General features: G+C 42.6%; 1 protein-coding gene across 2 annotated transcripts in view; it reads right to left on the bottom strand.

Moving 5' to 3' along the window:
• SETD3 (SET domain containing 3, actin N3(tau)-histidine methyltransferase) overlaps positions 1–13,490 on the bottom strand; it is a 63,319-nt gene extending 49,829 nt beyond the window's left edge. The window contains exon 1 of one of the 2 annotated variants that reach the window (XM_086750057.1): positions 13,381–13,490. The gene's annotated coding sequence lies outside the window, so the exon portion shown is untranslated. Of the gene's footprint in view, positions 1–13,078; positions 13,133–13,380 lie in introns of those variants that run through there. The other variant, XM_086750058.1, reaches the window with a different exon arrangement.
• Positions 13,491–13,507: the final 17 nt, after the last annotated feature.

Here is a 13,507-nt window from a genome sequence, read left to right as displayed (position 1 = left end):
CTCCTATATAAAATATAAGATAAGGACTGCCATGCTTAGATTTTTTTCACCTGATCATCAAGCCAAGAATGCAGTGTCCAGCAGTAGCCCACAGCCCCTGAAACTCATGTTCTGCAGGAAGAGGGAGATCCTGCCACACACATATATTGGTTACACACTGCAATCTTATAAGATTCTGCTTACTATTCTTCCCTTTTTTTTCTAGCGTCTGCTCCCCAGATTCAAGATCCCATAAAGTCACAGGGCTTCTTCCTCTGTCTTCTTGATTAAAAAAAGACTTATCACATCTCCTAGCATCTTCCTGTCTCTATAAAGAACAGCACTGAGCAGCATCTACCATCTCCTGGAGGAACAGGAAGAACAAAAGTTGCTCTACTCTATTTCTTTTTGAAGTCTACAGTTTTACAGTTTTCCTCCTCATCTTAGTCTTTAATTCTTATCCCTCCACCTGTCTTTTACCAGGAGAAAAGAAACAGTGATAGCAGCCAAGAGCAGGTACTTAGCTACAGGAAAAGCACAGATGGATTTTTCTCCAGTATGTTCACCCAGCTTCTTGTGGTTGAAGCTGCAATGCAGTAAGCTTCCTTTCTTCATGAGGTTGTGAAATTACCCAAGTCAGCTTCTACCTCATACAGAATTTCAGTTTTATTTTCCTTTCAAATATGTGATTTAGCCACATGACCTATTTGTAATGGGACTCCACATATTTCCTCTCTCAGGTAAAGCAAATGAAATAGGTTGTCCCCATCACTTCTTAACAAGAACAGTCTTCCTGAGACAAGCTCATGTCTTTTGAGTTAGGTATTCCTCCCCACACCTTTTCTCTTCTGTCACAATCCGTTAGCAGATGGATTTTACCCCATTCAGGAAGCAGGCACCTTATACTTCCATCTCTACTGTCCGGATTACTTCCTTCTCCCAAAAATCTATTTTCTTCAAAAAATCTACCAAGCCAGTTGGAACCAATGGGAATTGGGTTTTTTTTAACCCAAAATGTACATTTCACATGGGTCAAGTCTCACTGCAACTGCTTCTTAGTCACTGAGAATCCTAATAATTTTAACTACCAAAAAAAGAGGCAGCCCCTCTTTAAAGGGGTGGAAAGACTTCTTCTAACAAGTTAACTCATCCCTCCATGTGTTACTAAAAAAGTGTGTTTATGTGTAACATCAGCTACATATTTTGAATGGAAATTCTCTAGGGTGCACAAAAAAGATTGACTGCATATTAGACATACATCACTATATAATACTGCGTCTGCTTCATGTAACAGCTAGAGCAGAAGAAACTAAGCCTGACTGAACAGCAAAAAAAAATTCATGGGTGTCAGCTTCATAGTTTTTTTTTAAGTTATTTTTTAATTGCATTATAGGCAATGGCATAAATAATACAAAACTAGGCAGTAACATACATTCCAATTAACGGGACTGTCTCCAAGGAAGAGATTTAAAACTAAAGATACTTAATGCCAAGGACTACTGTTTAATTGCAACAGTAATTCCACCTAAGTGGAATGCCCTCAAGCAACCTAGTAGCAATTGGGCCCATGATTATTTCTACGCACTGAAAAATTCTCCCATCAGCTATGTTTAATTTTTTGTCTTAACACCTTTGCCTACCCTCTACTTCCTACACATATTGCAACTCCAATAGGATTTACTATAGCATGCTAGGCTGCTCCTTTCCAATCAGATAACTATGTAGGGCCATCATACCAACAACCCACATCTCCAATCACAGCAGAGGCAGCAGATCCTGTAACAGCGCTCGCCAGTTTCTGGGCCCTTCTAATGTAACTAATCTGCAAGTCGAAGTTTCTCCTCCAAGCAGGTAGGTGATACAGATATAACCCTGCATCAGCTATGCCACATCATTTCATTCAAAAGGACTTCTTACCCACACAGTCCTGGCAATGCTTACATGAAATGACAAACATCATCTTGCAAATCTCTCTAATTAAAAGGAAAGACAAAATCCACAGTATAGAACAAGTTTTTACAAGCTTTAAGACCTGTTCTATGCTATGTGGCAGCATATGTGATTCTTGCCCTCAAAATGAAGTTCATTATACATTCATGTCTTTGTAACAACTTAAATTGGCTCAGTGTTTCAATACCACTGCTGGAATAAAAAAAAAAATCGCTTAAGGACCTATATTTGGACACTGACTTGACACTACTCAGTGTGCACAATTAAATTGTGCTTGAAGTTATAAATATCTGAATTCAGCTACAGTTTTGTGTTGTTTCCTGGAATATCCTGTCCTCACAGAAGAGGATCTAAGCAGTTTTAAAATAACTGCTGTATTTTTCTCTAGCTAAGAGTGAAGCACAGCTGTTCCATCAGACTTCTGCCCGCAGCAGATGAACTCCCTAAAAGTGTGCTCAGAGATGGCACTGCTGGCACTTCATCCCTACCAGCAGCGCTCAGGATCTCTATCAGACCACAAAGAACAAACAGACCCGAACAGTACAGAAGTGTCTATTCAATGCACAATCAATGCCAAGGACTTCCAGCCTGGAATTGCAGTACAAACTAGCATGAACAAGGAACAGATAACAGTATGGAGAATTGCAGTGGGTATTTGCATGCCTTCTCTTAATCTTCCCAGGACATGTGGGAATATCTATGCCAGGTAATGTTCTCATGCATCTCATACAATTCTGAAGACACCAGGCAGCTCATTTTGAAAGACCACTGAGTTCACCATAGTAGGAAGGAAAGAAGTTTGGAATGGCACTCCACCTCTGAAAGCATGCTGCACTTTTTCACACTCACATAGTACACACCTGCCTGCTTTCCTGCTCTGGGTGTGAAGTGACACCAGCTAGTTGTATATAAAAAAAATTGGTTATTTTTGGAAATAATGAATCAGCATTACAATCATTCATTCCATATGTACCCATGTGAAGTTCAAAGAAAATTGAGCTCTTTGTTACATGGTAAGATAGCGCCATAGTTGCCAACATGTAAGTTATGGAAGTGCACAGATTTACTGCAATGCAAGCGATAAACAGAGCATCTCCAGAGTTTTTCTTAATAGCTCAAAGAAAAAACTTTCCCAATAAAATTATTACAGACTTGCTCCATAGTAGGCGCTAATGATTAGGGGCTTTTGTGCTGGGGAACCCTCACTGAAGAGATCACAGCCCTCAAGCCCGGTTACAATTACATTTCAAGGTACTGTAATTTCAGCATCCTTGAAAATACCCATAGCAGACCAAGCACTTTGTAAATCCCAAAATAATACTATTTTGACAGTTCAGAAAAGAATTCTGACAATATTTGAGTGCTAAGTGTACTGTATAAAAAAGAACTTCAGAAGTTTCTTCTATGAATGCCTGGTAAGTAACTGAGGGCTTAATAACAATTGGAAAGCCTTCCAAACCCATTTGCCTTAAGCCCACTCCCCATCCAGTGGTTAAAATGGTGACTATTCTAGAAAGTGTGACTAGAAGTTTCAGGTGAAATACTAGCAGTTTTTCCGATCTTTTTATTCTAGACCTTGAAAGTGAAGGAGTAGGTTCCTCTCTAAGTCCCTTTTTGTCTTCTGGTATTCATAGTTGGCAACGTGAGCCCTTAGAGTCTCCTCCATGTTTACTCAAACTACAGACACTACAGTGGTTTGAAATAAGAAAGCTTTTAACTCAGGCATTTACTGGGCTGTCAGGTACAAGAAAGATGCAGCAATAATAAGTATCACTTGGCTTCAACCCTGAGCTTTCAAATATTTCATGAAATAATAACAAATATGTATACAGACCACAAGGCACTGTAAACTGCCATCAGCTTATCAGACATTTTAATTCTCACAATTCAGAATAAGTATGGTAGATCTTCTTGGTAGCACATTTATTTTGTATGTTTGCAGCTGACAAAACCCATCACAGCAGAAATATTTTTAACATTTATTTTAGCACACATTACAGAGTAAATGCATCGTGCTCTCCAGTCTCAGAACATACTCAGGATGACTACAACACTTTCTGAACAAAGCCTCCTGTGTTTTAAGGAAGAAGGATTGAACAGCATCTTTTCACAAGATAACTGCCTCAAGTATACTAATGTACAGTTAACATGCCTCTGAAAATCAGTTTTTCTACCCTGCATTATTTCCATGCAAACCACTAGCCATGTCATTGACATATCTAACCTCTAGCCAGGCCATGCATCAAAATGAAGAGTAGGGCTGACCAGATCCTACATGCGATATTCCAAACTGTTCAGATAAGGAGCTGCAACCATTCCTATAGTCCCCCCACAAACCCCAGGCATCTCTTGGATCTGACCCCTCCAAACTGAAATTTCAATATCCTTATTTCTAACTACCTGCATTCTTATTTTCCTGGGGCTCATTCCTGCATAGCCAGCACAGATAATCCACTTGCCTCAGATTCCAGCAATTTGGACTCTCAGCAGTCCCAGGCCTCTGCAGACCCAGCATCTTTCAATCTCATCTTAGACCTGCATGCCACAGCAAGGAGGCACAGCTCAAGCAGCAGCTTTAAGGCCTGCTGCCACAGCTAGAGCCCCGTCTCCTTCACCAGGAACATGGCCATTTCTCCTTCTGCAGGTAAAGGACTAGGCACTAGACATTGCATTAACCAGCAAGCCACATCTGAAGCACTTGCAAGATGAAATTTATATCCATCAGCCCAGAATAACAATTTGTTCCTATATAATATAATCTCAAGAACAAGGGAAAAAGCAGCAGCATTACTCCTGACAAGAGTGGCTGATACTGTTAATATTCTGCTTGCCAGTTCTTGTAGCTGAGTTTCCTGCTTTCACAAACAGAACCACTATCTGCTAGCAAATTTCAGCTAGAGACACATGACTTCTACTCTGACCAATTCTTCCTTATTGAATGCAAAGGACAGAACTGAACATGAGCACTGTATCATAGAGAAGCTGCTCCTGACATCTTGCTGTAGGTGATATTGGTAAATGTCTCTCCACCAAAGAAAAATGCATTCTGTGAGCAGCAGTACTTTCCAAAACTAGACGGCTCATGTCCTATGCCTTAGGCCAACTTATCGAATACTGTCAGGGCAGAAGTCTGCAGAAATGTGCTCAAACCAGCTTTTTGTTCCTAACCTGATCTGGCATTTCTGAGAGTTTTCTAGAAAAAGACAAAGTTGTATCCTTACAAGTAAAACGTACCTCAAAGTTGCACAGAATTGCTTTCTTCCAGTACAACAGGAAAACCCTGGTAAAACAAATTAAAGCTGCATGAATACACTAGCTTCCCACCTTCAAAGTAGGCATACACTGTACCTTTAAGACTATGACCTCATTTACTGGAGTCTGCAAAGTTTTTGGCTGTTCATATCATTCATTGAAACTCTGCACTATACCTCCAAACCACTTGCAGAGACCAACTACGAGACACCACAACATGAAGCAAGCAGTTATCTTATTAGGCTGCTGTTTCATTTTAGTCTTCTAAATGCCCAAAGGTGAAGTGTAATGGGACAGGTTTTTATATTCAGGCATTGATTCAAAAATTTAATAAGCCAGAGAAACAGGCTGTACAAGCCAGGCATCCTACAGTGACAGAAGGAAATCACATTATCTGTCATTGTCTTAAAAGCAGGAATTCTGTTTTTTAATAGGGCATTAAGAAATGCAAAAATTGTAATCTCATGAACCCTTATAGAGCTCACTATTATTCCCAAGCATCAGCTGGGAAGAAAGGAGAAATAACTGCTTGAACACTGACTTTTAGCAAAAAGTGCAGAGAACAGATATGAATCTGAATCTGACAACCACATGAAAACCCAACAGTCATTTTCTGCAACTGTAAGCTTTAGTTATATCAGCTTCTTCACTGTATGAACACACAAAGACTCTCAAATTGGTCTGACAACTCCCATTTTACTTGGTCCTGACTGACAGAATCAGGTGCAGCACTCTCCAGAGGGAATGGATGCCTCTCTATTTTAGGAGAGTTAATGTATTAATATGCTATCGATGCAACTCTGCTTAGCAAAGTGGAAGATTAAACATTGTTGCTGGTCATCCAAAGTAAGCAGCCATTTTCCCTTCTTCACCAGTCAACTCTTGCTACTTTCTGCAAGCCTAAAAATACTATTGCAGCATGCAGAGCTCTTCGAGGAGAGAAATTCATCCATACACAGCTCAGCTTCCTGCTGAGACCCACTTTAATTGGAAAAGGCAGCTTCCAAAGAAAATATTATTCAGTTGCACGATCATAGATACACATATGACAGCCTCCAAACACGAAGATATACCAGGAATATCCCAACCCAGGAAGGACTACCCTCCATACTGAGCAGCAGTAGTTATAGAGTGCTGCTGGCTTACAGAGGTTAGCAATGGAGTACCACAAAAAGACTGTCGAAATGTATCAGTCTCACCAAGTTCCTGAATCCTATCAGCTGTACCTACACCACTTGGAAGCTCACAGACCAGCCAGATGCCACAGCCTGTACAAGGAAATGGCGTATTGATTGAGAAGGTTGTGAGCCTATTTTGGAATGTCAGTTTTCTTCATGTAAAAAACCCTAGAAACTGGACAAATGGGTCACAGGCTTTTAGACAGACACCAGTAGCTATTTGCTGGTAACATCTTAAACAAAAAACAACCTATGCAGATACATTAAAGAAATGCTTTTGTATCAAGCATTCAACTGGTAGAACTTAATAAATTAACCTGTGAATAGGTGCAGGGCATCAGCAAAGACTGGAAACTCTGAACATTTTATCACTGCTTTTGAAGAATTAAGAAGCACAAATTTGTGACCACTGCTATCAACCTGTATTCCATTCCATCAATAATCAATGGAAGAGCATATTGGCAACAATTCATTACGTACCAGTGAAAGTCTGGAAAAGTAGTTTTAAAAACAGAATAAGGTGTAGTGTCTATCAAAGCAGTAAAACAATCATTTTGACAAACACAGAAATGCTGCCTATACAGGTATTAAAAATGTAACCAAGTCATCCATGTGCCTAAACAGAACACTTTTTACCTTTGGATGAAAGTTTTCAAAAAATAAATCATAGCCTATTGTACTTACAAAGAAAAATAGCATCAAATGCTCCAACAAATCTTATAGAGCATCTTAGAACCAGAGATTTGATGTGAGAAGCAACTCTGTATTTGCCAACTTGGGCATCTGTTCTTGGTTTCACAAAATACACTCTAGTGGCCTACTACTTTCACCTCTTCTAAGAGCATGCAATTGAAAACTGATGGATGGAAAGAAAGCTATTCTGCTACCTGCAAAGAGGTGAGGGTTTTCAATTATCTTTGCACCCTCCCTTCAGGCATTTATACACACTGAGGAGGTCCTGCTGAGCCTTATTTTCTCTAGGCTGAGCAGGCCCAGCTCTCAGCCTTTCTTCATACAAGGAAAGCCCCTTAATCCTCTTAGCAGCCCTTCCTGGATTCTCTCCAGTAGCTCCATCTCTCTGTTGTACTGAAGAGCTCAGAACCGGACACAGTACTGCAGATGTGGCCTCACCAGTATTGAGTGAAGGGAAGCTCTCGAAGCAAGTAAATTTGGAAGTCATTCCCAAACATATGAAGGGCAAGGTGATTGGGAATAGTCAGCATGGATTGAAGAAAGGGAAGTCATGCCTGATCAACCTTGTAACCTTGATGGGACAGCAGTGGATGCTGATGCTCTTCATCCCTACTTCAGTAAGACTTTTGACACTGTCTACCATCACAGCCTCATAGACAAGCTGATGAAGTACCAACTAAATAAGTGGAGAGTGGAGTAGACTGACAACTGCACTGCTGGGTTCAAGTGCTGTGACAAACAACACGAAGTCCAGCTGGAGGCCAGTCATAGTGGTGTACCCCAGGGACTAATGCTGCGACCAACACTGTTTACCATCTTCCTTGATGACCTGAACAACGGGACAGAGAATACAGAGAGATTCATAAATTATATAATTGCAGACACTAAGACATTGTTCACTTTAATTACCTAGAAGCAACTCTGTAAAATTAGATCTTTCAGATGTTCTTGTCAGAAATATGTCAATACAAAAGTTCTTAAACCCAAGAGACCCTTCTCTCAGTACTTGAAGTTATTATGTGACTACATCTATAAACATGTTCATCAAGTAAAGATAACCAAATGGCTCCAAGAGTGGCCACAAAGACAATTAATTCAACCTCACAGAAGGCCTACCAGGGTCAGGAAACAGCCTGCACCTCATGCTTGGTTGCCACCATCCCCTCCCCACAAAATAGCTCATATTCCCCTAAATTATCGGTATGGGCACAGTGAGCAAAATCCAGTATACGGGAGGCACTAGACCACCAATGCAGGTTCCATGGAAGTAGAAACCCACACATCACATCCTATTTCCACTCCACTAAAACAATACCGTATGGAAACTCCAGGTGCTAGTGCTATAAAGCATTAACAGAAATAGCAGAATCTTGCTTTGTCTTTAACTACTTGCGCCAAGAAATACAGGCAGCATTTGCAATGTAAGAGACTTGGTTTTACTGTGAGTTGCATAATTCCATCACTATATACCATATTCTAAAACACATACAAATATATATAAAAAGCAAAACCTAAAAATTGATCCACATGCAAAAGGTTAGAATCAGACTGCTAACACAAGAGCCCCAGAAACGGACTACCTCTTTCAGGGCAGGTTGCTCACACCCAAACAACTGAAAAGCAAGTTCATAGAACTGATACAGTTTACAGTCCACCTTCAGCTACAAAGATAGTTTTGGCCTACATTAAAACACTGGCTGAAAACCATGGAGGTTCAAGCACTGCTGTTCAGGCACTTCCAGGAGAGGTCAGCCAATTTCTTCAGAGATATTCAGAAGACATTCAAGAATAAAATAGGAGGTAGATACTAATCTGTCATAGCCTAATATTTAACAGTCTTTAACTTTGGGCTCAAAAAATCCTTCTGAAAAGTAAAAGAAATCTCAAATTACAAGTCATATTCTATTTTGATTCTTAATAGGACGCTAGCAGCCACAGTCTCAGAAACATTCCTTTTGCTTTATGTCTGCTTTATGTATCACTTAGATGTGGCCCACTTCAGACCATGTAAACATCTGTTTGCATGTACTCACTGGAGATAAAACTGATCTCAAGCACAATTATTTACATCTCCGCATGCTTCAGCCCAGGCTAGAAAGACTGGTGGAAGCCTCCCTGCAGCTGACAGGTCTGCTGCTCCAGCCTGGTAACAGATCCCAGAATTGAAATGCAAGACTTTGGTGCTAATTCTTCCTTACTTCAAAGAAAGAAAAAGCTGAACAGTATGGGAAGTGGTGAAGGACAGACAGGGATAGATGGAGCAACTGGAATAATCATTTGGTAGAAGAGAGGCAGGTAAGACCCAATGTAGGGCACAGTAGCTAAAAACAGAAAAAGGGAGCAAAGAAGGTTACAGCAGAGGAAGGGCAAAACCAAGAATGCAACACAATGCTAAAACACTCCTAGGCACTGAACTTGCCTTCTAATTACAACACAAACCTCTTCAAAGTCTAGCTCCAAAAACACAAGACTAAAGCCAGACACACTAATGGGGCATTTTTATGGTATGATGAAGAACTCCTAATGTGCTTTGTTTAGATTTGAGAGGTCCTTTCTCATATTTTACACTTAGTAGTCTTGGTAAAAACATTATTAAACATCTAAAACCAGGCCTAGGAAGATGAAGTGTTTCTAATAAGTTAGCTGGCAAAGGATGGACATAATTAAATTATTAATCCTGTTTGCTATAAAAAGCTGCACCACCACAGATTTGCCAACGTTAGCACAAGTCTAAAGCATCTGGTCAAGAGGGAAGAGTGAACAACTGCTATATATACTGCATGCATCCACTTTGCAGAGAATAAACTTTATTAATCCCGGTTTGGGTTTTGGTTAAGGAAAGAATGACAGTACATAAATATTATCGTGATATTGGGAAGAAGCCACTCTGCAGAATAATACCAAAAGAAGTTACTAAAATCAGCTAAATGTTTATTTGATGCACTTACAACATCAACTCCAACAAGTTTCCCTAATTGATGGGAAGCAACTTCCAAAGACATTTAGTTGTACAGTTACAATCAAAGAGGACATGTCTTGACAACATTCTGTCTTGGATGCTCAAGATACTCCTACATCTACTGAAAAAAAAAAAAGTATGTATGTCAGTTTGACATTTATTCTCCCTGTTCCCGCTCCTCCCATTGCAGTTGAACCTAGTTAGATACTAAATACAAGACTGCCTCATAAATTAAATATAAACTTCTGGTAAGAAATTATTAATTTGAAGGTAACACAAAATGCTAAAGGGCAAAGAAAAATGGCTACATCCAAGACAACATCCCAAAGAAAAGTCTGTATTCCATAAATACTATCAGTTTTATCTGCTTGTTAATTCTGAACTATTACATTAATAACAATAGGATTGTCCCTACATCCCCTCGGCTTTCATTAAAGCTTTCTCAGGCAGAAGGAGTGCTTCTTATTGTAAACACCTCACTTATCTTCTAGGGAAGCTTACTATCTGCCTCACAGGAAACAAGTCTTTCTTAATGATTAATAACCCCCCTTGCCTCTCTTTTGAGCCAGCTCCTCAGACTCCTATTTGGCCAGAAAAGAAAATAATATTTGCTCTTTGCAGAAAAGAAACAATAAATGGACTGCTAAACTATCACTTTGTCAACCTACTTTTATAATTTAATTTCTTTGCTTGAGTTTTTAGCTCCTCCTGAAGACCCTCACAGACTTTGCCCCCCCCCCATTCCGTTCAAGCAGAATGGAAAAAACCTAATGCACTGGTTTTATTTGCATATTTCTAAATACATTCTTCCTTTAGAAAATATTAACCTCACTTGATAAAAATATAACTCCTAACTGAGAATGAAGGAAGTCACCCTGACTTCAGCCACCAGCACAGAGCTAACACCACAGCACAGGCCTCTAAAACCCCTTGACACTTAAACCACAGGCATCGTGGTATCTCCTTTAAGAAGCCCTGAACACTGTGACATTCTGGTAGCAGAGATACAGATCCCCCAAGATCTCCAGCACCCTTAAACTGCTACTTTCTTTCAAAGAACAACCACTAAAACACTCATTTGCTGAAAACTACTCAGCATGTCAGTTTAACTGTATAATCAGCACCACCAGTATGTAATACTTTAGATATATTAGATATACCCAACTTCATCATATTTGCTGCAATGAAAACACCATTAAGATGCACACCTTGCTATGCAGATAGACATTATGTGATTTACTTTTAAATTATGTACAATATTGAAATTAAAAGTTTATTTCAAGACTTAGATCTGATTTCAGTGTACAGATCAGGCCATCTCTAACTAGGAACAGTAACATATAGACTACAAATGATTTTGGGGTTTGCAGAATTTCTTCCCCCCAGACCCTAAGTCTATTTCCAGGCACACCACGTCATGGAAGTATTTTCAACTGTACTTCAACACATACTTCAATCCAGCTTGCTAAACATAACCGAAAGCTCCATTAAAGAGCAAGTTGGCATGCTTGAAGACTACCATATTGAATTACTTAACTGAGCAGAAATATCTGGAAACACCCTGCCTTTGTGCCCATCACACCATTTGCTCCAACTTTGACACTGGTTGACTATTTTACACCAGGAACCAGACACCGGCCATGCAGAATGCTACAGCTGTTTACTCGCCTACAAAACACCACGTTTCACTTTATAGTTACAAGCTGGCAACAGCAGAAAGCAGAAAACACTTGAGACATTAAGCTAACGTTAGTAGCAATATTCACAGAAGAAAGCTGTCACCTGAAGAGACGGGTGCTCACATTACATGCTCTTAGAAGGGAGAAAGGCAATTTGCTTTCAACTTCATCTCACGAGCAAGCTTAGGTTCCAAGGACAAGTCCATCCAGAAGAGCAGATATCAAGCTTGGGAGAAGAGCAGCCTCGAACTAAGCTGCAAAGGACAACTTCCAAAAGGAAGAACCAAGTTTGTCCCGACAGCTAAATATTGCCTTTGCGTAAAAACCCCAAATGACATTTAAATTAAAAACTTAGGAAGTTGCTAAGAATTGAAGAAGCACAGCCCCAGCTTAAGCAAGTGTTGCTGGGTACGAAGGAAGATGAGAAAAGGTTCACAAGAAGTTTAATTTCAGCAGCAGCTGTAGTAACACAAGGAGGCTGAAGCACCTAGACCGTTCTGGAGTAAAACCCCTGTAGATAAGCAGTTTAAATGATTTATTCTAATTTTAAAAGCCATCCTTTTTCCTCCAAAGGTTTAATCCCTTTACTACAGCAGGTTCCAGACTGGGTGAGAAAAGGAAAGAAACCAGAGTACTCTTTTCCTGCCAGAGGAGGACTCCTGAGCCAGACCCCGAGAGCCGAAGTGGGAGTAGGGAGTGTTCAAAATGTGTCACACATTAAAAAAAAAAAAAGGAATTACATCACGGGGAAAGCAGTTTAAGCCATTTGTTTTACTCTGGTTTCTGATTAGCCTCGCGGGGGGGGGGGGGGTGGGACAAAGGAAACGAGCGTGAAGACGCGAATGTCACCGCCTTGCTCCCTTAAAGCCCGCGCGGAGCGGGGTGCAACGAGACCGACCCACCCGCGGCGGAGCCGGCGGGCGGGCTGCGGACCGAGGAGCCCACGCCAGCCGCCTCCGGCGAGCCAGCGGGAGGGACAACCGCAGCGCCGGGCCCGCTCCCTGCTCCCTCCCCGCCAGCGGGACGCAGGCGGCCGCTCCCGGGGGGTCGGGGGGCGGCCGCGGCCCTACCCGCGGGAGGGGCGTGGCGCGTGGGCGCCCCGCGCGTGGGGTAACGGCCGCCCGGGCCGCCAGGCGGGGGCAGGAGGCCGGGCCCGGGGGAGAGAGGGGAAAAAGGAGGGGGCGGTGAGGCGGCGGGCCCGCCGAGCGCGCCCCGGGGCGGCGGGGGAGGCGGTGTCCGGAAATAGTGTTAGCGGCGGGGCCGGCCGCGGCGGGGTGAGGCCCCCGGGAGGGCTGAGGGGACGGGCCCGAGCCCCCCGCCGGGGGGGGCCTGGCCGAGGGGTGACCGGCTTAAGCAAGAGAGGGGCCGCGGGCAAGGCCCCGCCTTACCTCCCGCACGGCGGCAGCTCCTGCCTCGCCTGCCGGGAGCGGCACAGAGCCCCAGCCCCTCGCACCGGACGCCGCTGCCCGCGGGTGGGGAGCCAGCGGCCGAGCTTGCCCCAGCCCCGCACTCCTGGCCCGGCCCCGCCCCCTCCACCGCCATTGGCTTAGCCGCGTCCAGCCGGAAGGCCCCACCCCCTCCGGGATCCATAGCGGCCAATCCCCAACGTCCAGCCCTTCGTCTTCTCTACTGGCCTTAAAACAGGGCATGGCCGCTCCCCCATTGGCTGGGATTTAACCCATGCCTTCACCTTTCTACTGGCTCCGACGGCTTGCAATCTTCTCCCTCCGGCTTTCTGATTGGTCTACTCCAAGACTGCGGGAGCACGTCGCCAGCCTGCTTCTCGCGCCTGGCTGCTGCTGAAGGAGATGGGATTG

The sequence above is a fragment of the Chlamydotis macqueenii genome, chromosome 5 (assembly GCF_036417535.1).
Source record: "Chlamydotis macqueenii isolate bChlMac1 chromosome 5, bChlMac1.mat, whole genome shotgun sequence".
Lineage (NCBI taxonomy): Eukaryota > Metazoa > Chordata > Aves > Otidiformes > Otididae > Chlamydotis > Chlamydotis macqueenii.
This window is presented reverse-complemented; position numbering and strand designations above follow the sequence as displayed.